Source organism: Schistocerca serialis, unplaced genomic scaffold (genome assembly GCF_023864345.2).
Source record: "Schistocerca serialis cubense isolate TAMUIC-IGC-003099 unplaced genomic scaffold, iqSchSeri2.2 HiC_scaffold_899, whole genome shotgun sequence".
Taxonomy (NCBI): domain Eukaryota; kingdom Metazoa; phylum Arthropoda; class Insecta; order Orthoptera; family Acrididae; genus Schistocerca; species Schistocerca serialis.
The window spans coordinates 1-24,000 of record NW_026048517.1 but is presented as its reverse complement, the minus strand read 5'-3'; the positions used below and the strand labels follow the sequence as shown (position 1 = coordinate 24,000).

At 53.5% G+C, this 24,000-nt stretch overlaps 19 non-coding genes and 1 pseudogene across 19 annotated transcripts; all 20 read right to left on the bottom strand.

Annotated features, from left to right (window-relative positions):
• Nucleotides 1–138: 138 nt before the first annotated feature.
• On the bottom strand, nt 139–256 carry LOC126452568 (5S ribosomal RNA; annotated as a pseudogene).
• A 1,127-nt stretch (nt 257–1,383) lies between these two features.
• LOC126452565 (5S ribosomal RNA) lies at nt 1,384–1,502 on the bottom strand. Its single transcript, XR_007584681.1, has one exon. It is a non-coding gene; the product is annotated as a 5S ribosomal RNA (ribosomal RNA).
• Nucleotides 1,503–2,629: 1,127 nt separating this feature from the next.
• On the bottom strand, nt 2,630–2,748 carry LOC126452564 (5S ribosomal RNA). Its single transcript, XR_007584680.1, has one exon. It is a non-coding gene; the product is annotated as a 5S ribosomal RNA (ribosomal RNA).
• A 1,127-nt stretch (nt 2,749–3,875) lies between these two features.
• On the bottom strand, nt 3,876–3,994 carry LOC126452561 (5S ribosomal RNA). The gene has a single exon (XR_007584678.1). It is a non-coding gene; the product is annotated as a 5S ribosomal RNA (ribosomal RNA).
• Nucleotides 3,995–5,121: 1,127 nt separating this feature from the next.
• On the bottom strand, nt 5,122–5,240 carry LOC126452560 (5S ribosomal RNA). The gene has a single exon (XR_007584677.1). It is a non-coding gene; the product is annotated as a 5S ribosomal RNA (ribosomal RNA).
• Nucleotides 5,241–6,367: 1,127 nt separating this feature from the next.
• On the bottom strand, nt 6,368–6,486 carry LOC126452559 (5S ribosomal RNA). Its single transcript, XR_007584676.1, has one exon. It is a non-coding gene; the product is annotated as a 5S ribosomal RNA (ribosomal RNA).
• A 1,127-nt stretch (nt 6,487–7,613) lies between these two features.
• Nucleotides 7,614–7,732, bottom strand: LOC126452558 (5S ribosomal RNA). Its single transcript, XR_007584675.1, has one exon. It is a non-coding gene; the product is annotated as a 5S ribosomal RNA (ribosomal RNA).
• A 1,127-nt stretch (nt 7,733–8,859) lies between these two features.
• LOC126452557 (5S ribosomal RNA) lies at nt 8,860–8,978 on the bottom strand. The gene has a single exon (XR_007584674.1). It is a non-coding gene; the product is annotated as a 5S ribosomal RNA (ribosomal RNA).
• A 1,127-nt stretch (nt 8,979–10,105) lies between these two features.
• Nucleotides 10,106–10,224, bottom strand: LOC126452556 (5S ribosomal RNA). Its single transcript, XR_007584673.1, has one exon. It is a non-coding gene; the product is annotated as a 5S ribosomal RNA (ribosomal RNA).
• A 1,126-nt stretch (nt 10,225–11,350) lies between these two features.
• On the bottom strand, nt 11,351–11,469 carry LOC126452555 (5S ribosomal RNA). Its single transcript, XR_007584672.1, has one exon. It is a non-coding gene; the product is annotated as a 5S ribosomal RNA (ribosomal RNA).
• Nucleotides 11,470–12,599: 1,130 nt separating this feature from the next.
• On the bottom strand, nt 12,600–12,719 carry LOC126452566 (5S ribosomal RNA). Its single transcript, XR_007584682.1, has one exon. It is a non-coding gene; the product is annotated as a 5S ribosomal RNA (ribosomal RNA).
• A 1,126-nt stretch (nt 12,720–13,845) lies between these two features.
• On the bottom strand, nt 13,846–13,964 carry LOC126452554 (5S ribosomal RNA). The gene has a single exon (XR_007584671.1). It is a non-coding gene; the product is annotated as a 5S ribosomal RNA (ribosomal RNA).
• A 1,125-nt stretch (nt 13,965–15,089) lies between these two features.
• Nucleotides 15,090–15,207, bottom strand: LOC126452567 (5S ribosomal RNA). Its single transcript, XR_007584683.1, has one exon. It is a non-coding gene; the product is annotated as a 5S ribosomal RNA (ribosomal RNA).
• A 1,127-nt stretch (nt 15,208–16,334) lies between these two features.
• Nucleotides 16,335–16,453, bottom strand: LOC126452553 (5S ribosomal RNA). Its single transcript, XR_007584670.1, has one exon. It is a non-coding gene; the product is annotated as a 5S ribosomal RNA (ribosomal RNA).
• Nucleotides 16,454–17,578: 1,125 nt separating this feature from the next.
• LOC126452552 (5S ribosomal RNA) lies at nt 17,579–17,697 on the bottom strand. The gene has a single exon (XR_007584669.1). It is a non-coding gene; the product is annotated as a 5S ribosomal RNA (ribosomal RNA).
• Nucleotides 17,698–18,824: 1,127 nt separating this feature from the next.
• Nucleotides 18,825–18,943, bottom strand: LOC126452571 (5S ribosomal RNA). Its single transcript, XR_007584686.1, has one exon. It is a non-coding gene; the product is annotated as a 5S ribosomal RNA (ribosomal RNA).
• A 1,128-nt stretch (nt 18,944–20,071) lies between these two features.
• Nucleotides 20,072–20,190, bottom strand: LOC126452570 (5S ribosomal RNA). The gene has a single exon (XR_007584685.1). It is a non-coding gene; the product is annotated as a 5S ribosomal RNA (ribosomal RNA).
• Nucleotides 20,191–21,317: 1,127 nt separating this feature from the next.
• On the bottom strand, nt 21,318–21,436 carry LOC126452569 (5S ribosomal RNA). The gene has a single exon (XR_007584684.1). It is a non-coding gene; the product is annotated as a 5S ribosomal RNA (ribosomal RNA).
• Nucleotides 21,437–22,563: 1,127 nt separating this feature from the next.
• On the bottom strand, nt 22,564–22,682 carry LOC126452563 (5S ribosomal RNA). Its single transcript, XR_007584679.1, has one exon. It is a non-coding gene; the product is annotated as a 5S ribosomal RNA (ribosomal RNA).
• Nucleotides 22,683–23,808: 1,126 nt separating this feature from the next.
• Nucleotides 23,809–23,927, bottom strand: LOC126452550 (5S ribosomal RNA). The gene has a single exon (XR_007584668.1). It is a non-coding gene; the product is annotated as a 5S ribosomal RNA (ribosomal RNA).
• Between the last annotated feature and the right edge of the window lie 73 nt (nt 23,928–24,000).

Sequence of the window (24,000 nt, the reverse complement as noted above, 5' to 3'; positions counted from 1 at the left end):
TTGTACGTTATTTTCACGCTCTTCACTAGCATCATAGAAACTTTCCATTACTTACGGACTTGATGAAATGTAGCCGCGAGGCAGAAGACAGACGGCACACGAGGCGCCGCCGACCAAGTCGCACACGGAAGTACTGCTCGCTCGGCACCGAGGTGTTGCCAGGCGGGCAGCCAGCCAAGTACTAACCGGGCCCAATGATGCTTAACTTCGGTGATCGGACGAGAACCGGTGCAATCATCATGGTATGGCCGTTGGCACTCATGTAATGTAGGAGCACGGCAGAATACGCGTTCGGCTTCTCTCCCAATACACAAAATGTTAGTTTTCCGCCGCATTTGACGAAAGCACTTCCTTCCGCAACAGCCAGCTCCTCGAGGACGGCGCGGGGGGCGCGCCCGGCGTCCCAGCGGAGCGACGGCCGAATTAGCGGGCGCACCGCCGCGTGTGTGAGACGCACTGCTGCTCGTTGCACGTCCTGTCATTCGCTGGGCGCGTGCAGCCTTCGACACTAGCGGAGGGCGCATCTTGTCCCTGGTGTCCAGCGGAGGGCCTGTGCGGGGTGTGGCAGTGTCGTGCTGGAGGGCGCCACTGGTAGCGATGTGGGCTTCCTCGCCTCGCCTCACACCAGGTGTCTGCGTAGTTCGCAGTGCATTCGCACCATTCCTATCTCTGTCCCCGTCCCGACTTGTCCCGACTTTGCTCGACTGCCGCTCGCTGCCGCTCGGGTCGTGGCCCATATGACAGTACAAGCACGACAAACATCTGCGAGACGGCCGTGGGCCTAACGGGCGTGTCCGAGACGCCGTTTGCGGCGGGTAGGGCAGCGCCGTGCCGTGGAAAGGTGCGAAAACAGGGACGCAGGACACAGGAGGGTCGCCAAAGCATCCATCTCTTCTAGCGACGAAAGAGAAATTTTTGTTTACAAATCTGCAGTCGTACAATGCAACAAAACAATAAGCCCTGACGTATTTCAGAACGTATCTGTCGGTTCGTACTGTTCTGTTATCTCCAGAGACTCTTTGGAAATCTTCCTTGGCACATTCTTCTTCGAGCTGAGGCCATTAATATCGTATCTTATGTTTATTACAGTCGTTTATTTTCAATTTTTTTTTGTTGGAACTTTGCACTGCTACGAAACAGTAGGAGGCCCTGGCTTATTTCAGATCACATCTGTCGATTCGTAGTGTTTCGTTATTGTCAAGGATTTCTTGGCACGTTTAAATTGCTGAAGGAAGCATCTTTGTCACAACGGAAAGGTAGTATGAAAAGAGGGCTGGCAGGGGTAGCGATGCAAAAAGGAGAAAATGTAAGGGATCCAACAGCACCTTTCTTTTTTTATTGGGCTGCCAGGGGTAGCGACATAATAACAAAAAAAGAGAAGGGAGCCAACAGCACCCGGGTTTCCCAGGCGGTCACCCATCCAAGTACTAACCGGGCCCAATGATGCTTAACTTCGGTGATCGGACGAGAACCGGTGCAATCATCATGGTATGGCCGTTGGCACTCATGTAATGTAGGAGCACGGCAGAATACGCGTTCGGCTTCTCTCCCAATACACAAAATGTTAGTTTTCCGCCGCATTTGACGAAAGCACTTCCTTCCGCAACAGCCAGCTCCTCGAGGACGGCGCGGGGGGCGCGCCCGGCGTCCCAGCGGAGCGACGGCCGAATTAGCGGGCGCACCGCCGCGTGTGTGAGACGCACTGCTGCTCGTTGCACGTCCTGTCATTCGCTGGGCGCGTGCAGCCTTCGACACTAGCGGAGGGCGCATCTTGTCCCTGGTGTCCAGCGGAGGGCCTGTGCGGGGTGTGGCAGTGTCGTGCTGGAGGGCGCCACTGGTAGCGATGTGGGCTTCCTCGCCTCGCCTCACACCAGGTGTCTGCGTAGTTCGCAGTGCATTCGCACCATTCCTATCTCTGTCCCCGTCCCGACTTGTCCCGACTTTGCTCGACTGCCGCTCGCTGCCGCTCGGGTCGTGGCCCATATGACAGTACAAGCACGACAAACATCTGCGAGACGGCCGTGGGCCTAACGGGCGTGTCCGAGACGCCGTTTGCGGCGGGTAGGGCAGCGCCGTGCCGTGGAAAGGTGCGAAAACAGGGACGCAGGACACAGGAGGGTCGCCAAAGCATCCATCTCTTCTAGCGACGAAAGAGAAATTTTTGTTTACAAATCTGCAGTCGTACAATGCAACAAAACAATAAGCCCTGACGTATTTCAGAACGTATCTGTCGGTTCGTACTGTTCTGTTATCTCCAGAGACTCTTTGGAAATCTTCCTTGGCACATTCTTCTTCGAGCTGAGGCCATTAATATCGTATCTTATGTTTATTACAGTCGTTTATTTTCAATTTTTTTTTGTTGGAACTTTGCACTGCTACGAAACAGTAGGAGGCCCTGGCTTATTTCAGATCACATCTGTCGATTCGTAGTGTTTCGTTATTGTCAAGGATTTCTTGGCACGTTTAAATTGCTGAAGGAAGCATCTTTGTCACAACGGAAAGGTAGTATGAAAAGAGGGCTGGCAGGGGTAGCGATGCAAAAAGGAGAAAATGTAAGGGATCCAACAGCACCTTTCTTTTTTTATTGGGCTGCCAGGGGTAGCGACATAATAACAAAAAAAGAGAAGGGAGCCAACAGCACCCGGGTTTCCCAGGCGGTCACCCATCCAAGTACTAACCGGGCCCAATGATGCTTAACTTCGGTGATCGGACGAGAACCGGTGCAATCATCATGGTATGGCCGTTGGCACTCATGTAATGTAGGAGCACGGCAGAATACGCGTTCGGCTTCTCTCCCAATACACAAAATGTTAGTTTTCCGCCGCATTTGACGAAAGCACTTCCTTCCGCAACAGCCAGCTCCTCGAGGACGGCGCGGGGGGCGCGCCCGGCGTCCCAGCGGAGCGACGGCCGAATTAGCGGGCGCACCGCCGCGTGTGTGAGACGCACTGCTGCTCGTTGCACGTCCTGTCATTCGCTGGGCGCGTGCAGCCTTCGACACTAGCGGAGGGCGCATCTTGTCCCTGGTGTCCAGCGGAGGGCCTGTGCGGGGTGTGGCAGTGTCGTGCTGGAGGGCGCCACTGGTAGCGATGTGGGCTTCCTCGCCTCGCCTCACACCAGGTGTCTGCGTAGTTCGCAGTGCATTCGCACCATTCCTATCTCTGTCCCCGTCCCGACTTGTCCCGACTTTGCTCGACTGCCGCTCGCTGCCGCTCGGGTCGTGGCCCATATGACAGTACAAGCACGACAAACATCTGCGAGACGGCCGTGGGCCTAACGGGCGTGTCCGAGACGCCGTTTGCGGCGGGTAGGGCAGCGCCGTGCCGTGGAAAGGTGCGAAAACAGGGACGCAGGACACAGGAGGGTCGCCAAAGCATCCATCTCTTCTAGCGACGAAAGAGAAATTTTTGTTTACAAATCTGCAGTCGTACAATGCAACAAAACAATAAGCCCTGACGTATTTCAGAACGTATCTGTCGGTTCGTACTGTTCTGTTATCTCCAGAGACTCTTTGGAAATCTTCCTTGGCACATTCTTCTTCGAGCTGAGGCCATTAATATCGTATCTTATGTTTATTACAGTCGTTTATTTTCAATTTTTTTTTGTTGGAACTTTGCACTGCTACGAAACAGTAGGAGGCCCTGGCTTATTTCAGATCACATCTGTCGATTCGTAGTGTTTCGTTATTGTCAAGGATTTCTTGGCACGTTTAAATTGCTGAAGGAAGCATCTTTGTCACAACGGAAAGGTAGTATGAAAAGAGGGCTGGCAGGGGTAGCGATGCAAAAAGGAGAAAATGTAAGGGATCCAACAGCACCTTTCTTTTTTTATTGGGCTGCCAGGGGTAGCGACATAATAACAAAAAAAGAGAAGGGAGCCAACAGCACCCGGGTTTCCCAGGCGGTCACCCATCCAAGTACTAACCGGGCCCAATGATGCTTAACTTCGGTGATCGGACGAGAACCGGTGCAATCATCATGGTATGGCCGTTGGCACTCATGTAATGTAGGAGCACGGCAGAATACGCGTTCGGCTTCTCTCCCAATACACAAAATGTTAGTTTTCCGCCGCATTTGACGAAAGCACTTCCTTCCGCAACAGCCAGCTCCTCGAGGACGGCGCGGGGGGCGCGCCCGGCGTCCCAGCGGAGCGACGGCCGAATTAGCGGGCGCACCGCCGCGTGTGTGAGACGCACTGCTGCTCGTTGCACGTCCTGTCATTCGCTGGGCGCGTGCAGCCTTCGACACTAGCGGAGGGCGCATCTTGTCCCTGGTGTCCAGCGGAGGGCCTGTGCGGGGTGTGGCAGTGTCGTGCTGGAGGGCGCCACTGGTAGCGATGTGGGCTTCCTCGCCTCGCCTCACACCAGGTGTCTGCGTAGTTCGCAGTGCATTCGCACCATTCCTATCTCTGTCCCCGTCCCGACTTGTCCCGACTTTGCTCGACTGCCGCTCGCTGCCGCTCGGGTCGTGGCCCATATGACAGTACAAGCACGACAAACATCTGCGAGACGGCCGTGGGCCTAACGGGCGTGTCCGAGACGCCGTTTGCGGCGGGTAGGGCAGCGCCGTGCCGTGGAAAGGTGCGAAAACAGGGACGCAGGACACAGGAGGGTCGCCAAAGCATCCATCTCTTCTAGCGACGAAAGAGAAATTTTTGTTTACAAATCTGCAGTCGTACAATGCAACAAAACAATAAGCCCTGACGTATTTCAGAACGTATCTGTCGGTTCGTACTGTTCTGTTATCTCCAGAGACTCTTTGGAAATCTTCCTTGGCACATTCTTCTTCGAGCTGAGGCCATTAATATCGTATCTTATGTTTATTACAGTCGTTTATTTTCAATTTTTTTTTGTTGGAACTTTGCACTGCTACGAAACAGTAGGAGGCCCTGGCTTATTTCAGATCACATCTGTCGATTCGTAGTGTTTCGTTATTGTCAAGGATTTCTTGGCACGTTTAAATTGCTGAAGGAAGCATCTTTGTCACAACGGAAAGGTAGTATGAAAAGAGGGCTGGCAGGGGTAGCGATGCAAAAAGGAGAAAATGTAAGGGATCCAACAGCACCTTTCTTTTTTTATTGGGCTGCCAGGGGTAGCGACATAATAACAAAAAAAAAGAAGGGAGCCAACAGCACCCGGGTTTCCCAGGCGGTCACCCATCCAAGTACTAACCGGGCCCAATGATGCTTAACTTCGGTGATCGGACGAGAACCGGTGCAATCATCATGGTATGGCCGTTGGCACTCATGTAATGTAGGAGCACGGCAGAATACGCGTTCGGCTTCTCTCCCAATACACAAAATGTTAGTTTTCCGCCGCATTTGACGAAAGCACTTCCTTCCGCAACAGCCAGCTCCTCGAGGACGGCGCGGGGGGCGCGCCCGGCGTCCCAGCGGAGCGACGGCCGAATTAGCGGGCGCACCGCCGCGTGTGTGAGACGCACTGCTGCTCGTTGCACGTCCTGTCATTCGCTGGGCGCGTGCAGCCTTCGACACTAGCGGAGGGCGCATCTTGTCCCTGGTGTCCAGCGGAGGGCCTGTGCGGGGTGTGGCAGTGTCGTGCTGGAGGGCGCCACTGGTAGCGATGTGGGCTTCCTCGCCTCGCCTCACACCAGGTGTCTGCGTAGTTCGCAGTGCATTCGCACCATTCCTATCTCTGTCCCCGTCCCGACTTGTCCCGACTTTGCTCGACTGCCGCTCGCTGCCGCTCGGGTCGTGGCCCATATGACAGTACAAGCACGACAAACATCTGCGAGACGGCCGTGGGCCTAACGGGCGTGTCCGAGACGCCGTTTGCGGCGGGTAGGGCAGCGCCGTGCCGTGGAAAGGTGCGAAAACAGGGACGCAGGACACAGGAGGGTCGCCAAAGCATCCATCTCTTCTAGCGACGAAAGAGAAATTTTTGTTTACAAATCTGCAGTCGTACAATGCAACAAAACAATAAGCCCTGACGTATTTCAGAACGTATCTGTCGGTTCGTACTGTTCTGTTATCTCCAGAGACTCTTTGGAAATCTTCCTTGGCACATTCTTCTTCGAGCTGAGGCCATTAATATCGTATCTTATGTTTATTACAGTCGTTTATTTTCAATTTTTTTTTGTTGGAACTTTGCACTGCTACGAAACAGTAGGAGGCCCTGGCTTATTTCAGATCACATCTGTCGATTCGTAGTGTTTCGTTATTGTCAAGGATTTCTTGGCACGTTTAAATTGCTGAAGGAAGCATCTTTGTCACAACGGAAAGGTAGTATGAAAAGAGGGCTGGCAGGGGTAGCGATGCAAAAAGGAGAAAATGTAAGGGATCCAACAGCACCTTTCTTTTTTTATTGGGCTGCCAGGGGTAGCGACATAATAACAAAAAAAAAGAAGGGAGCCAACAGCACCCGGGTTTCCCAGGCGGTCACCCATCCAAGTACTAACCGGGCCCAATGATGCTTAACTTCGGTGATCGGACGAGAACCGGTGCAATCATCATGGTATGGCCGTTGGCACTCATGTAATGTAGGAGCACGGCAGAATACGCGTTCGGCTTCTCTCCCAATACACAAAATGTTAGTTTTCCGCCGCATTTGACGAAAGCACTTCCTTCCGCAACAGCCAGCTCCTCGAGGACGGCGCGGGGGGCGCGCCCGGCGTCCCAGCGGAGCGACGGCCGAATTAGCGGGCGCACCGCCGCGTGTGTGAGACGCACTGCTGCTCGTTGCACGTCCTGTCATTCGCTGGGCGCGTGCAGCCTTCGACACTAGCGGAGGGCGCATCTTGTCCCTGGTGTCCAGCGGAGGGCCTGTGCGGGGTGTGGCAGTGTCGTGCTGGAGGGCGCCACTGGTAGCGATGTGGGCTTCCTCGCCTCGCCTCACACCAGGTGTCTGCGTAGTTCGCAGTGCATTCGCACCATTCCTATCTCTGTCCCCGTCCCGACTTGTCCCGACTTTGCTCGACTGCCGCTCGCTGCCGCTCGGGTCGTGGCCCATATGACAGTACAAGCACGACAAACATCTGCGAGACGGCCGTGGGCCTAACGGGCGTGTCCGAGACGCCGTTTGCGGCGGGTAGGGCAGCGCCGTGCCGTGGAAAGGTGCGAAAACAGGGACGCAGGACACAGGAGGGTCGCCAAAGCATCCATCTCTTCTAGCGACGAAAGAGAAATTTTTGTTTACAAATCTGCAGTCGTACAATGCAACAAAACAATAAGCCCTGACGTATTTCAGAACGTATCTGTCGGTTCGTACTGTTCTGTTATCTCCAGAGACTCTTTGGAAATCTTCCTTGGCACATTCTTCTTCGAGCTGAGGCCATTAATATCGTATCTTATGTTTATTACAGTCGTTTATTTTCAATTTTTTTTTGTTGGAACTTTGCACTGCTACGAAACAGTAGGAGGCCCTGGCTTATTTCAGATCACATCTGTCGATTCGTAGTGTTTCGTTATTGTCAAGGATTTCTTGGCACGTTTAAATTGCTGAAGGAAGCATCTTTGTCACAACGGAAAGGTAGTATGAAAAGAGGGCTGGCAGGGGTAGCGATGCAAAAAGGAGAAAATGTAAGGGATCCAACAGCACCTTTCTTTTTTTATTGGGCTGCCAGGGGTAGCGACATAATAACAAAAAAAAAGAAGGGAGCCAACAGCACCCGGGTTTCCCAGGCGGTCACCCATCCAAGTACTAACCGGGCCCAATGATGCTTAACTTCGGTGATCGGACGAGAACCGGTGCAATCATCATGGTATGGCCGTTGGCACTCATGTAATGTAGGAGCACGGCAGAATACGCGTTCGGCTTCTCTCCCAATACACAAAATGTTAGTTTTCCGCCGCATTTGACGAAAGCACTTCCTTCCGCAACAGCCAGCTCCTCGAGGACGGCGCGGGGGGCGCGCCCGGCGTCCCAGCGGAGCGACGGCCGAATTAGCGGGCGCACCGCCGCGTGTGTGAGACGCACTGCTGCTCGTTGCACGTCCTGTCATTCGCTGGGCGCGTGCAGCCTTCGACACTAGCGGAGGGCGCATCTTGTCCCTGGTGTCCAGCGGAGGGCCTGTGCGGGGTGTGGCAGTGTCGTGCTGGAGGGCGCCACTGGTAGCGATGTGGGCTTCCTCGCCTCGCCTCACACCAGGTGTCTGCGTAGTTCGCAGTGCATTCGCACCATTCCTATCTCTGTCCCCGTCCCGACTTGTCCCGACTTTGCTCGACTGCCGCTCGCTGCCGCTCGGGTCGTGGCCCATATGACAGTACAAGCACGACAAACATCTGCGAGACGGCCGTGGGCCTAACGGGCGTGTCCGAGACGCCGTTTGCGGCGGGTAGGGCAGCGCCGTGCCGTGGAAAGGTGCGAAAACAGGGACGCAGGACACAGGAGGGTCGCCAAAGCATCCATCTCTTCTAGCGACGAAAGAGAAATTTTTGTTTACAAATCTGCAGTCGTACAATGCAACAAAACAATAAGCCCTGACGTATTTCAGAACGTATCTGTCGGTTCGTACTGTTCTGTTATCTCCAGAGACTCTTTGGAAATCTTCCTTGGCACATTCTTCTTCGAGCTGAGGCCATTAATATCGTATCTTATGTTTATTACAGTCGTTTATTTTCAATTTTTTTTTGTTGGAACTTTGCACTGCTACGAAACAGTAGGAGGCCCTGGCTTATTTCAGATCACATCTGTCGATTCGTAGTGTTTCGTTATTGTCAAGGATTTCTTGGCACGTTTAAATTGCTGAAGGAAGCATCTTTGTCACAACGGAAAGGTAGTATGAAAAGAGGGCTGGCAGGGGTAGCGATGCAAAAAGGAGAAAATGTAAGGGATCCAACAGCACCTTTCTTTTTTTATTGGGCTGCCAGGGGTAGCGACATAATAACAAAAAAAAAGAAGGGAGCCAACAGCACCCGGGTTTCCCAGGCGGTCACCCATCCAAGTACTAACCGGGCCCAATGATGCTTAACTTCGGTGATCGGACGAGAACCGGTGCAATCATCATGGTATGGCCGTTGGCACTCATGTAATGTAGGAGCACGGCAGAATACGCGTTCGGCTTCTCTCCCAATACACAAAATGTTAGTTTTCCGCCGCATTTGACGAAAGCACTTCCTTCCGCAACAGCCAGCTCCTCGAGGACGGCGCGGGGGGCGCGCCCGGCGTCCCAGCGGAGCGACGGCCGAATTAGCGGGCGCACCGCCGCGTGTGTGAGACGCACTGCTGCTCGTTGCACGTCCTGTCATTCGCTGGGCGCGTGCAGCCTTCGACACTAGCGGAGGGCGCATCTTGTCCCTGGTGTCCAGCGGAGGGCCTGTGCGGGGTGTGGCAGTGTCGTGCTGGAGGGCGCCACTGGTAGCGATGTGGGCTTCCTCGCCTCGCCTCACACCAGGTGTCTGCGTAGTTCGCAGTGCATTCGCACCATTCCTATCTCTGTCCCCGTCCCGACTTGTCCCGACTTTGCTCGACTGCCGCTCGCTGCCGCTCGGGTCGTGGCCCATATGACAGTACAAGCACGACAAACATCTGCGAGACGGCCGTGGGCCTAACGGGCGTGTCCGAGACGCCGTTTGCGGCGGGTAGGGCAGCGCCGTGCCGTGGAAAGGTGCGAAAACAGGGACGCAGGACACAGGAGGGTCGCCAAAGCATCCATCTCTTCTAGCGACGAAAGAGAAATTTTTGTTTACAAATCTGCAGTCGTACAATGCAACAAAACAATAAGCCCTGACGTATTTCAGAACGTATCTGTCGGTTCGTACTGTTCTGTTATCTCCAGAGACTCTTTGGAAATCTTCCTTGGCACATTCTTCTTCGAGCTGAGGCCATTAATATCGTATCTTATGTTTATTACAGTCGTTTATTTTCAATTTTTTTTTGTTGGAACTTTGCACTGCTACGAAACAGTAGGAGGCCCTGGCTTATTTCAGATCACATCTGTCGATTCGTAGTGTTTCGTTATTGTCAAGGATTTCTTGGCACGTTTAAATTGCTGAAGGAAGCATCTTTGTCACAACGGAAAGGTAGTATGAAAAGAGGGCTGGCAGGGGTAGCGATGCAAAAAGGAGAAAATGTAAGGGATCCAACAGCACCTTTCTTTTTTTATTGGGCTGCCAGGGGTAGCGACATAATAACAAAAAAAAAGAAGGGAGCCAACAGCACCCGGGTTTCCCAGGCGGTCACCCATCCAAGTACTAACCGGGCCCAATGATGCTTAACTTCGGTGATCGGACGAGAACCGGTGCAATCATCATGGTATGGCCGTTGGCACTCATGTAATGTAGGAGCACGGCAGAATACGCGTTCGGCTTCTCTCCCAATACACAAAATGTTAGTTTTCCGCCGCATTTGACGAAAGCACTTCCTTCCGCAACAGCCAGCTCCTCGAGGACGGCGCGGGGGGCGCGCCCGGCGTCCCAGCGGAGCGACGGCCGAATTAGCGGGCGCACCGCCGCGTGTGTGAGACGCACTGCTGCTCGTTGCACGTCCTGTCATTCGCTGGGCGCGTGCAGCCTTCGACACTAGCGGAGGGCGCATCTTGTCCCTGGTGTCCAGCGGAGGGCCTGTGCGGGGTGTGGCAGTGTCGTGCTGGAGGGCGCCACTGGTAGCGATGTGGGCTTCCTCGCCTCGCCTCACACCAGGTGTCTGCGTAGTTCGCAGTGCATTCGCACCATTCCTATCTCTGTCCCCGTCCCGACTTGTCCCGACTTTGCTCGACTGCCGCTCGCTGCCGCTCGGGTCGTGGCCCATATGACAGTACAAGCACGACAAACATCTGCGAGACGGCCGTGGGCCTAACGGGCGTGTCCGAGACGCCGTTTGCGGCGGGTAGGGCAGCGCCGTGCCGTGGAAAGGTGCGAAAACAGGGACGCAGGACACAGGAGGGTCGCCAAAGCATCCATCTCTTCTAGCGACGAAAGAGAAATTTTTGTTTACAAATCTGCAGTCGTACAATGCAACAAAACAATAAGCCCTGACGTATTTCAGAACGTATCTGTCGGTTCGTACTGTTCTGTTATCTCCAGAGACTCTTTGGAAATCTTCCTTGGCACATTCTTCTTCGAGCTGAGGCCATTAATATCGTATCTTATGTTTATTACAGTCGTTTATTTTCAATTTTTTTTTGTGAACTTTGCACTGCTACGAAACAGTAGGAGGCCCTGGCTTATTTCAGATCACATCTGTCGATTCGTAGTGTTTCGTTATTGTCAAGGATTTCTTGGCACGTTTAAATTGCTGAAGGAAGCATCTTTGTCACAACGGAAAGGTAGTATGAAAAGAGGGCTGGCAGGGGTAGCGATGCAAAAAGGAGAAAATGTAAGGGATCCAACAGCACCTTTCTTTTTTTTATTGGGCTGCCAGGGGTAGCGACATAATAACAAAAAAAAAGAAGGGAGCCAACAGCACCCGGGTTTCCCAGGCGGTCACCCATCCAAGTACTAACCGGGCCCAATGATGCTTAACTTCGGTGATCGGACGAGAACCGGTGCAATCATCATGGTATGGCCGTTGGCACTCATGTAATGTAGGAGCACGGCAGAATACGCGTTCGGCTTCTCTCCCAATACACAAAATGTTAGTTTTCCGCCGCATTTGACGAAAGCACTTCCCTTCCGCAACAGCCAGCTCCTCGAGGACGGCGCGGGGGGGCGCGCCCGGCGTCCCAGCGGAGCGACGGCCGAATTAGCGGGCGCACCGCCGCGTGTGTGAGACGCACTGCTGCTCGTTGCACGTCCTGTCATTCGCTGGGCGCGTGCAGCCTTCGACACTAGCGGAGGGCGCATCTTGTCCCTGGTGTCCAGCGGAGGGCCTGTGCGGGGCTGTGGCAGTGTCGTGCTGGAGGGCGCCACTGGTAGCGATGTGGGCTTCCTCGCCTCGCCTCACACCAGGTGTCTGCGTAGTTCGCAGTGCATTCGCACCATTCCTATCTCTGTCCCCGTCCCGACTTGTCCCGACTTTGCTCGACTGCCGCTCGCCTGCCGCTCGGGTCGTGGCCCATATGACAGTACAAGCACGACAACATCTGCGAGACGGCCGTGGGCCTAACGGGCGTGTCCGAGACGCCGTTTGCGGCGGGTAGGGCAGCGCCGTGCCGTGGAAAGGGTGCGAAAACAGGGACGCAGGACACAGGAGGGTCGCCAAAGCATCCATCTCTTCTAGCGACGAAAGAGAAATTTTTGTTTACAAATCTGCAGTCGTACAATGCAACAAAACAATAAGCCCTGACGTATTTCAGAACGTATCTGTCGGTTCGTACTGTTCTGTTATCTCCAGAGACTCTTTGGAAATCTTCCTTGGCACATTCTTCTTCGAGCTGAGGCCATTAATATCGTATCTTATGTTTATTACAGTCGTTTATTTTCAATTTTTTTTTGTTGGAACTTTGCACTGCTACGAAACAGTAGGAGGCCCTGGCTTATTTCAGATCACATCTGTCGATTCGTAGTGTTTCGTTATTGTCAAGGATTTCTTGGCACGTTTAAATTGCTGAAGGAAGCATCTTTGTCACAACGGAAAGGTAGTATGAAAGAGGGCTGGCAGGGGTAGCGATGCAAAAAGGAGAAAATGTAAGGGATCCAACAGCACCTTTCTTTTTTTATTGGGCTGCCAGGGGTAGCGACATAATAACAAAAAAAAAGAAGGGAGCCAACAGCACCCGGGTTTCCCAGGCGGTCACCCATCCAAGTACTAACCGGGCCCAATGATGCTTAACTTCGGTGATCGGACGAGAACCGGTGCAATCATCATGGTATGGGCCGTTGGCACTCATGTAATGTAGGAGCACGGCAGAATACGCGTTCGGCTTCTCTCCCAATACACAAAATGTTAGTTTTCCGCCGCATTTGACGAAAGCACTTCCTTCCGCAACAGCCAGCTCCTCGAGGACGGCGCGGGGGGCGCGCCCGGCGTCCCAGCGGAGCGACGGCCGAATTAGCGGGCGCACCGCCGCGTGTGTGAGACGCACTGCTGCTCGTTGCACGTCCTGTCATTCGCTGGGCGCGTGCAGCCTTCGACACTAGCGGAGGGCGCATCTTGTCCCTGGTGTCCAGCGGAGGGCCTGTGCGGGGTGTGGCAGTGTCGTGCTGGAGGGCGCCACTGGTAGCGATGTGGGCTTCTCGCCTCGCCTCACACCAGGTGTCTGCGTAGTTCGCAGTGCATTCGCACCATTCCTATCTCTGTCCCCGTCCCGACTTGTCCCGACTTTGCTCGACTGCCGCTCGCTGCCGCTCGGGTCGTGGCCCATATGACAGTACAAGCACGACAAACATCTGCGAGACGGCCGTGGGCCTAACGGGCGTGTCCGAGACGCCGTTTGCGGCGGGTAGGGCAGCGCCGTGCCGTGGAAAGGTGCGAAAACAGGGACGCAGGACACAGGAGGGTCGCCAAAGCATCCATCTCTTCTAGCGACGAAAGAGAAATTTTTGTTTACAAATCTGCAGTCGTACAATGCAACAAAACAATAAGCCCTGACGTATTTCAGAACGTATCTGTCGGTTCGTACTGTTCTGTTATCTCCAGAGACTCTTTGGAAATCTTCCTTGGCACATTCTTCTTCGAGCTGAGGCCATTAATATCGTATCTTATGTTTATTACAGTCGTTTATTTTCAATTTTTTTTTGTTGGAACTTTGCACTGCTACGAAACAGTAGGAGGCCCTGGCTTATTTCAGATCACATCTGTCGATTCGTAGTGTTTCGTTATTGTCAAGGATTTCTTGGCACGTTTAAATTGCTGAAGGAAGCATCTTTGTCACAACGGAAAGGTAGTATGAAAAGAGGGCTGGCAGGGGTAGCGATGCAAAAAGGAGAAAATGTAAGGGATCCAACAGCACCTTTCTTTTTTTATTGGGCTGCCAGGGGTAGCGACATAATAACAAAAAAAAAGAAGGGAGCCAACAGCACCCGGGTTTCCCAGGCGGTCACCCATCCAAGTACTAACCGGGCCCAATGATGCTTAACTTCGGTGATCGGACGAGAACCGGTGCAATCATCATGGTATGGCCGTTGGCACTCATGTAATGTAGGAGCACGGCAGAATACGCGTTCGGCTTCTCTCCCAATACACAAAATGTTAGTTTTCCGCCGCATTTGACGAAAGCACTTCCTTCCGCAACAGCCAGCTCCTCGAGGACGGCGCGGGGGGCGCGCCCGGCGTCCCAGCGGAGCGACGGCCGAATTAGCGGGCGCACCGCCGCGTGTGTGAGACGCACTGCTGCTCGTTGCACGTCCTGTCATTCGCTGGGCGCGTGCAGCCTTCGACACTAGCGGAGGGCGCATCTTGTCCCTGGTGTCCAGCGGAGGGCCTGTGCGGGGTGTGGCAGTGTCGTGCTGGAGGGCGCCACTGGTAGCGATGTGGGCTTCCTCGCCTCGCCTCACACCAGGTGTCTGCGTAGTTCGCAGTGCATTCGCACCATTCCTATCTCTGTCCCCGTCCCGACTTGTCCCGACTTTGCTCGACTGCCGCTCGCTGCCGCTCGGGTCGTGGCCCATATGACAGTACAAGCACGACAAACATCTGCGAGACGGCCGTGGGCCTAACGGGCGTGTCCGAGACGCCGTTTGCGGCGGGTAGGGCAGCGCCGTGCCGTGGAAAGGTGCGAAAACAGGGACGCAGGACACAGGAGGGTCGCCAAAGCATCCATCTCTTCTAGCGACGAAAGAGAAATTTTTGTTTACAAATCTGCAGTCGTACAATGCAACAAAACAATAAGCCCTGACGTATTTCAGAACGTATCTGTCGGTTCGTACTGTTCTGTTATCTCCAGAGACTCTTTGGAAATCTTCCTTGGCACATTCTTCTTCGAGCTGAGGCCATTAATATCGTATCTTATGTTTATTACAGTCGTTTATTTTCAATTTTTTTTTGTTGGAACTTTGCACTGCTACGAAACAGTAGGAGGCCCTGGCTTATTTCAGATCACATCTGTCGATTCGTAGTGTTTCGTTATTGTCAAGGATTTCTTGGCACGTTTAAATTGCTGAAGGAAGCATCTTTGTCACAACGGAAAGGTAGTATGAAAAGAGGGCTGGCAGGGGTAGCGATGCAAAAAGGAGAAAATGTAAGGGATCCAACAGCACCTTTCTTTTTTTATTGGGCTGCCAGGGGTAGCGACATAATACAAAAAAAAAGAAGGGAGCAACAGCACCCGGGTTTCCCAGGCGGTCACCCATCCAAGTACTAACCGGGCCCAATGATGCTTAACTTCGGTGATCGGACGAGAACCGTGCAATCATCATGGTATGGCCGTTGGCACTCATGTAATGTAGGAGCACGGCAGAATACGCGTTCGGCTTCTCTCCCAATACACAAAATGTTAGTTTTCCGCCGCATTTGACGAAAGCACTTCCTTCCGCAACAGCCAGCTCCTCGAGGACGGCGCGGGGGGCGCGCCCGGCGTCCCAGCGGAGCGACGGCCGAATTAGCGGGCGCACCGCCGCGTGTGTGAGACGCACTGCTGCTCGTTGCACGTCCTGTCATTCGCTGGGCGCGTGCAGCCTTCGACACTAGCGGAGGGCGCATCTTGTCCCTGGTGTCCAGCGGAGGGCCTGTGCGGGGTGTGGCAGTGTCGTGCTGGAGGGCGCCACTGGTAGCGATGTGGGCTTCCTCGCCTCGCCTCACACCAGGTGTCTGCGTAGTTCGCAGTGCATTCGCACCATTCCTATCTCTGTCCCCGTCCCGACTTGTCCCGACTTTGCTCGACTGCCGCTCGCTGCCGCTCGGGTCGTGGCCCATATGACAGTACAAGCACGACAAACATCTGCGAGACGGCCGTGGGCCTAACGGGCGTGTCCGAGACGCCGTTTGCGGCGGGTAGGGCAGCGCCGTGCCGTGGAAAGGTGCGAAAACAGGGACGCAGGACTACAGGAGGGTCGCCAAAGCATCCATCTCTTCTAGCGACGAAAGAGAAATTTTTGTTTACAAATCTGCAGTCGTACAATGCAACAAAACAATAAGCCCTGACGTATTTCAGAACGTATCTGTCGGTTCGTACTGTTCTGTTATCTCCAGAGACTCTTTGGAAATCTTCCTTGGCACATTCTTCTTCGAGCTGAGGCCATTAATATCGTATCTTATGTTTATTACAGTCGTTTATTTTCAATTTTTTTTTGTTGGAACTTTGCACTGCTACGAAACAGTAGGAGGCCCTGGCTTATTTCAGATCACATCTGTCGATTCGTAGTGTTTCGTTATTGTCAAGGATTTCTTGGCACGTTTAAATTGCTGAAGGAAGCATCTTTGTCACAACGGAAAGGTAGTATGAAAAGAGGGCTGGCAGGGGTAGCGATGCAAAAAGGAGAAAATGTAAGGGATCCAACAGCACCTTTCTTTTTTTATTGGGCTGCAGGGGTAGCGACATAATAACAAAAAAAAAGAAGGGAGCCAACAGCACCCGGGTTTCCCAGGCGGTCACCCATCCAAGTACTAACCGGGCCCAATGATGCTTAACTTCGGTGATCGGACGAGAACCGGTGCAATCATCATGGTATGGCCGTTGGCACTCATGTAATGTAGGAGCACGGCAGAATACGCGTTCGGCTTCTCTCCCAATACACAAAATGTTAGTTTTCCGCCGCATTTGACGAAAGCACTTCCTTCCGCAACAGCCAGCTCCTCGAGGACGGCGCGGGGGGCGCGCCCGGCGTCCCAGCGGAGCGACGGCCGAATTAGCGGGCGCACCGCCGCGTGTGTGAGACGCACTGCTGCTCGTTGCACGTCCTGTCATTCGCTGGGCGCGTGCAGCCTTCGACACTAGCGGAGGGCGCATCTTGTCCCTGGTGTCCAGCGGAGGGCCTGTGCGGGGTGTGGCAGTGTCGTGCTGGAGGGCGCCACTGGTAGCGATGTGGGCTTCCTCGCCTCGCCTCACACCAGGTGTCTGCGTAGTTCGCAGTGCATTCGCACCATTCCTATCTCTGTCCCCGTCCCGACTTGTCCCGACTTTGCTCGACTGCCGCTCGCTGCCGCTCGGGTCGTGCCCATATGACAGTACAAGCACGACAAACATCTGCGAGACGGCCGTGGGCCTAACGGGCGTGTCCGAGACGCCGTTTGCGGCGGGTAGGGCAGCGCCGTGCCGTGGAAAGGTGCGAAAACAGGGACGCAGGACACAGGAGGGTCGCCAAAGCATCCATCTCTTCTAGCGACGAAAGAGAATTTTTGTTTACAAATCTGCAGTCGTACAATGCAACAAAACAATAAGCCCTGACGTATTTCAGAACGTATCTGTCGGTTCGTACTGTTCTGTTATCTCCAGAGACTCTTTGGAAATCTTCCTTGGCACATTCTTCTTCGAGCTGAGGCCATTAATATCGTATCTTATGTTTATTACAGTCGTTTATTTTCAATTTTTTTTTGTTGGAACTTTGCACTGCTACGAAACAGTAGGAGGCCCTGGCTTATTTCAGATCACATCTGTCGATTCGTAGTGTTTCGTTATTGTCAAGGATTTCTTGGCACGTTTAAATTGCTGAAGGAAGCATCTTTGTCACAACGGAAAGGTAGTATGAAAAGAGGGCTGGCAGGGGTAGCGATGCAAAAAGGAGAAAATGTAAGGGATCCAACAGCACCTTTCTTTTTTTATTGGGCTGCCAGGGGTAGCGACATAATAACAAAAAAAAAGAAGGGAGCCAACAGCACCCGGGTTTCCCAGGCGGTCACCCATCCAAGTACTAACCGGGCCCAATGATGCTTAACTTCGGTGATCGGACGAGAACCGGTGCAATCATCATGGTATGGCCGTTGGCACTCATGTAATGTAGGAGCACGGCAGAATACGCGTTCGGCTTCTCTCCCAATACACAAAATGTTAGTTTTCCGCCGCATTTGACGAAAGCACTTCCTTCCGCAACAGCCAGCTCCTCGAGGACGGCGCGGGGGGGCGCGCCCGGCGTCCCAGCGGAGCGACGGCCGAATTAGCGGGCGCACCGCCGCGTGTGTGAGACGCACTGCTGCTCGTTGCACGTCCTGTCATTCGCTGGGCGCGTGCAGCCTTCGACACTAGCGGAGGGCGCATCTTGTCCCTGGTGTCCAGCGGAGGGCCTGTGCGGGGTGTGGCAGTGTCGTGCTGGAGGGCGCCACTGGTAGCGATGTGGGCTTCCTCGCCTCGCCTCACACCAGGTGTCTGCGTAGTTCGCAGTGCATTCGCACCATTCCTATCTCTGTCCCCGTCCCGACTTGTCCCGACTTTGCTCGACTGCCGCTCGCTGCCGCTCGGGTCGTGGCCCATATGACAGTACAAGCACGACAAACATCTGCGAGACGGCCGTGGGCCTAACGGGCGTGTCCGAGACGCCGTTTGCGGCGGGTAGGGCAGCGCCGTGCCGTGGAAAGGTGCGAAAACAGGGACGCAGGACACAGGAGGGTCGCCAAAGCATCCATCTCTTCTAGCGACGAAAGAGAAATTTTTGTTTACAAATCTGCAGTCGTACAATGCAACAAAACAATAAGCCCTGACGTATTTCAGAACGTATCTGTCGGTTCGTACTGTTCTGTTATCTCCAGAGACTCTTTGGAAATCTTCCTTGGCACATTCTTCTTCGAGCTGAGGCCATTAATATCGTATCTTATGTTTATTACAGTCGTTTATTTTCAATTTTTTTTGTTGGAACTTTGCACTGCTACGAAACAGTAGGAGGCCCTGGCTTATTTCAGATCACATCTGTCGATTCGTAGTGTTTCGTTATTGTCAAGGATTTCTTGGCACGTTTAAATTGCTGAAGGAAGCATCTTTGTCACAACGGAAAGGTAGTATGAAAAGAGGGCTGGCAGGGGTAGCGATGCAAAAAGGAGAAAATGTAAGGGATCCAACAGCACCTTTCTTTTTTTATTGGGCTGCCAGGGGTAGCGACATAATAACAAAAAAAAAGAAGGGAGCCAACAGCACCCGGGTTTCCCAGGCGGTCACCCATCCAAGTACTAACCGGGCCCAATGATGCTTAACTTCGGTGATCGGACGAGAACCGGTGCAATCATCATGGTATGGCCGTTGGCACTCATGTAATGTAGGAGCACGGCAGAATACGCGTTCGGCTTCTCTCCCAATACACAAAATGTTAGTTTTCCGCCGCATTTGACGAAAGCACTTCCTTCCGCAACAGCCAGCTCCTCGAGGACGGCGCGGGGGGCGCGCCCGGCGTCCCAGCGGAGCGACGGCCCGAATTAGCGGGCGCACCGCCGCGTGTGTGAGACGCACTGCTGCTCGTTGCACGTCCTGTCATTCGCTGGGCGCGTGCAGCCTTCGACACTAGCGGAGGGCGCATCTTGTCCCTGGTGTCCAGCGGAGGGCCTGTGCGGGGTGTGGCAGTGTCGTGCTGGAGGGCGCCACTGGTAGCGATGTGGGCTTCCTCGCCTCGCCTCACACCAGGTGTCTGCGTAGTTCGCAGTGCATTCGCACCATTCCTATCTCTGTCCCCGTCCCGACTTGTCCCGACTTTGCTCGACTGCCGCTCGCTGCCGCTCGGGTCGTGGCCCATATGACAGTACAAGCACGACAAACATCTGCGAGACGGCCGTGGGCCTAACGGGCGTGTCCGAGACGCCGTTTGCGGCGGGTAGGGCAGCGCCGTGCCGTGGAAAGGTGCGAAAACAGGGACGCAGGACACAGGAGGGTCGCCAAAGCATCCATCTCTTCTAGCGACGAAAGAGAAATTTTTGTTTACAAATCTGCAGTCGTACAATGCAACAAAACAATAAGCCCTGACGTATTTCAGAACGTATCTGTCGGTTCGTACTGTTCTGTTATCTCCAGAGACTCTTTGGAAATCTTCCTTGGCACATTCTTCTTCGAGCTGAGGCCATTAATATCGTATCTTATGTTTATTACAGTCGTTTATTTTCAATTTTTTTTTGTTGGAACTTTGCACTGCTACGAAACAGTAGGAGGCCCTGGCTTATTTCAGATCACATCTGTCGATTCGTAGTGTTTCGTTATTGTCAAGGATTTCTTGGCACGTTTAAATTGCTGAAGGAAGCATCTTTGTCACAACGGAAAGGTAGTATGAAAAGAGGGCTGGCAGGGGTAGCGATGCAAAAAGGAGAAAATGTAAGGGATCCAACAGCACCTTTCTTTTTTTATTGGGCTGCCAGGGGTAGCGACATAATAACAAAAAAAAAGAAGGGAGCCAACAGCACCCGGGTTTCCCAGGCGGTCACCCATCCAAGTACTAACCGGGCCCAATGATGCTTAACTTCGGTGATCGGACGAGAACCGGTGCAATCATCATGGTATGGCCGTTGGCACTCATGTAATGTAGGAGCACGGCAGAATACGCGTTCGGCTTCTCTCCAATACACAAAATGTTAGTTTTCCGCCGCATTTGACGAAAGCACTTCCTTCCGCAACAGCCAGCTCCTCGAGGACGGCGCGGGGGGCGCGCCCCGGCGTCCCAGCGGAGCGACGGCCGAATTAGCGGGCGCACCGCCGCGTGTGTGAGACGCACTGCTGCTCGTTGCACGTCCTGTCATTCGCTGGGCGCGTGCAGCCTTCGACACTAGCGGAGGGCGCATCTTGTCCCTGGTGTCCAGCGGAGGGCCTGTGCGGGGTGTGGCAGTGTCGTGCTGGAGGGCGCCACTGGTAGCGATGTGGGGCTTCCTCGCCTCGCCTCACACCAGGTGTCTGCGTAGTTCGCAGTGCATTCGCACCATTCCTATCTCTGTCCCCGTCCCGACTTGTCCCGACTTTGCTCGACTGCCGCTCGCTGCCGCTCGGGTCGTGGCCCATATGACAGTACAAGCACGACAAACATCTGCGAGACGGCCGTGGGCCTAACGGGCGTGTCCGAGACGCCGTTTGCGGCGGGTAGGGCAGCGCCGTGCCGTGGAAAGGTGCGAAAACAGGGACGCAGGACACAGGAGGGTCGCCAAAGCATCCATCTCTTCTAGCGACGAAAGAGAAATTTTTGTTTACAAATCTGCAGTCGTACAATGCAACAAAACAATAAGCCCTGACGTATTTCAGAACGTATCTGTCGGTTCGTACTGTTCTGTTATCTCCAGAGACTCTTTGGAAATCTTCCTTGGCACATTCTTCTTCGAGCTGAGGCCATTAATATCGTATCTTATGTTTATTACAGTCGTTTATTTTCAATTTTTTTTGTTGGAACTTTGCACTGCTACGAAACAGTAGGAGGCCCTGGCTTATTTCAGATCACATCTGTCGATTCGTAGTGTTTCGTTATTGTCAAGGATTTCTTGGCACGTTTAAATTGCTGAAGGAAGCATCTTTGTCACAACGGAAAGGTAGTATGAAAAGAGGGCTGGCAGGGGTAGCGATGCAAAAAGGAGAAAATGTAAGGGATCCAACAGCACCTTTCTTTTTTTATTGGGCTGCCAGGGTAGCGACATAATAACAAAAAAAAAAGAAGGGAGCCAACAGCACCCGGGTTTCCCAGGCGGTCACCCATCCAAGTACTAACCGGGCCCAATGATGCTTAACTTCGGTGATCGGACGAGAACCGGTGCAATCATCATGGTATGGCCGTTGGCACTCATGTAATGTAGGAGCACGGCAGAATACGCGTTCGGCTTCTCTCCCAATACACAAAATGTTAGTTTTCCGCCGCATTTGACGAAAGCACTTCCTTCCGCAACAGCCAGCTCCTCGAGGACGGCGCGGGGGGGCGCGCCCGGCGTCCCAGCGGAGCGACGGCCGAATTAGCGGGCGCACCGCCGCGTGTGTGAGACGCACTGCTGCTCGTTGCACGTCCTGTCATTCGCTGGGCGCGTGCAGCCTTCGACACTAGCGGAGGGCGCATCTTGTCCCTGGTGTCCAGCGGAGGGCCTGTGCGGGGTGTGGCAGTGTCGTGCTGGAGGGCGCCACTGGTAGCGATGTGGGCTTCCTCGCCTCGCCTCACACCAGGTGTCTGCGTAGTTCGCAGTGCATTCGCACCATTCCTATCTCTGTCCCCGTCCCGACTTGTCCCGACTTTGCTCGACTGCCGCTCGCTGCCGCTCGGGTCGTGGCCCATATGACAGTACAAGCACGACAAACATCTGCGAGACGGCCGTGGGCCTAACGGGCGTGTCCGAGACGCCGTTTGCGGCGGGTAGGGCAGCGCCGTGCCGTGGAAAGGTGCGAAAACAGGGACGCAGGACACAGGAGGGTCGCCAAAGCATCCATCTCTTCTAGCGACGAAAGAGAAATTTTTGTTTACAAATCTGCAGTCGTACAATGCAACAAAACAATAAGCCCTGACGTATTTCAGAACGTATCTGTCGGTTCGTACTGTTCTGTTATCTCCAGAGACTCTTTGGAAATCTTCCTTGGCACATTCTTCTTCGAGCTGAGGCCATTAATATCGTATCTTATGTTTATTACAGTCGTTTATTTTCAATTTTTTTTTGTTGGAACTTTGCACTGCTACGAAACAGTAGGAGGCCCTGGCTTATTTCAGATCACATCTGTCGATTCGTAGTGTTTCGTTATTGTCAAGGATTTCTTGGCACGTTTAAATTGCTGAAGGAAGCATCTTTGTCACAACGGAAAGGTAGTATGAAAAGAGGGCTGGCAGGGGTAGCGATGCAAAAAGGAGAAAATGTAAGGGATCCAACAGCACCTTTCTTTTTTTATTGGGCTGCCAGGGGTAGCGACATAATAACAAAAAAAAAGAAGGAGCCAACAGCACCCGGGTTTCCCAGGCGGTCACCCATCCAAGTACTAACCGGGCCCAATGATGCTTAACTTCGGTGATCGGACGAGAACCGGTGCAATCATCATGGTATGGCCGTTGGCACTCATGTAATGTAGGAGCACGGCAGAATACGCGTTCGGCTTCTCTCCCAATACACAAAATGTTAGTTTTCCGCCGCATTTGACGAAAGCACTTCCTTCCGCAACAGCCAGCTCCTCGAGGACGGCGCGGGGGGCGCGCCCGGCGTCCCAGCGGAGCGACGGCCGAATTAGCGGGCGCACCGCCGCGTGTGTGAGACGCACTGCTGCTCGTTGCACGTCCTGTCATTCGCTGGGCGCGTGCAGCCTTCGACACTAGCGGAGGGCGCATCTTGTCCCTGGTGTCCAGCGGAGGGCCTGTGCGGGGTGTGGCAGTGTCGTGCTGGAGGGCGCCACTGGTAGCGATGTGGGCTTCCTCGCCTCGCCTCACACCAGGTGTCTGCGTAGTTCGCAGTGCATTCGCACCATTCCTATCTCTGTCCCCGTCCCGACTTGTCCCGACTTTGCTCGACTGCCGCTCGCTGCCGCTCGGGTCGTGGCCCATATGACAGTACAAGCACGACAAACATCTGCGAGACGGCCGTGGGCCTAACGGGCGTGTCCGAGACGCCGTTTGCGGCGGGTAGGGCAGCGCCGTGCCGTGGAAAGGTGCGAAAACAGGGACGCAGGACACAGGAGGGTCGCCAAAGCATCCATCTCTTCTAGCGACGAAAGAGAAATTTTTGTTTACAAATCTGCAGTCGTACAATGCAACAAAACAATAAGCCCTGACGTATTCAGAACGTATCTGTCGGTTCGTACTGTTCTGTTATCTCCAGAGACTCTTTGGAAATCTTCCTTGGCACATTCTTCTTCGAGCTGAGGCCATTAATATCGTATCTTATGTTTATTACAGTCGTTTATTTTCAATTTTTTTTTGTTGGAACTTTGCACTGCTACGAAACAGTAGGAGGCCCTGGCTTATTTCAGATCACATCTGTCGATTCGTAGTGTTTCGTTATTGTCAAGGATTTCTTGGCACGTTTAAATTGCTGAAGGAAGCATCTTTGTCACAACGGAAAGGTAGTATGAAAAGAGGGCTGGCAGGGGTAGCGATGCAAAAAGGAGAAAATGTAAGGGATCCAACAGCACCTTTCTTTTTTTATTGGGCTGCCAGGGGTAGCGACATAATAACAAAAAAAAAGAAGGGAGCCAACAGCACCCGGGTTTCCCAGGCGGTCACCCATCCAAGTACTAACCGGGCCCAATGATGCTTAACTTCGGTGATCGGACGAGAACCGGTGCAATCATCATGGTATGGCCGTTGGCACTCATGTAATGTAGGAGCACGGCAGAATACGCGTTCGGCTTCTCTCCCAATACACAAAATGTTAGTTTTCCG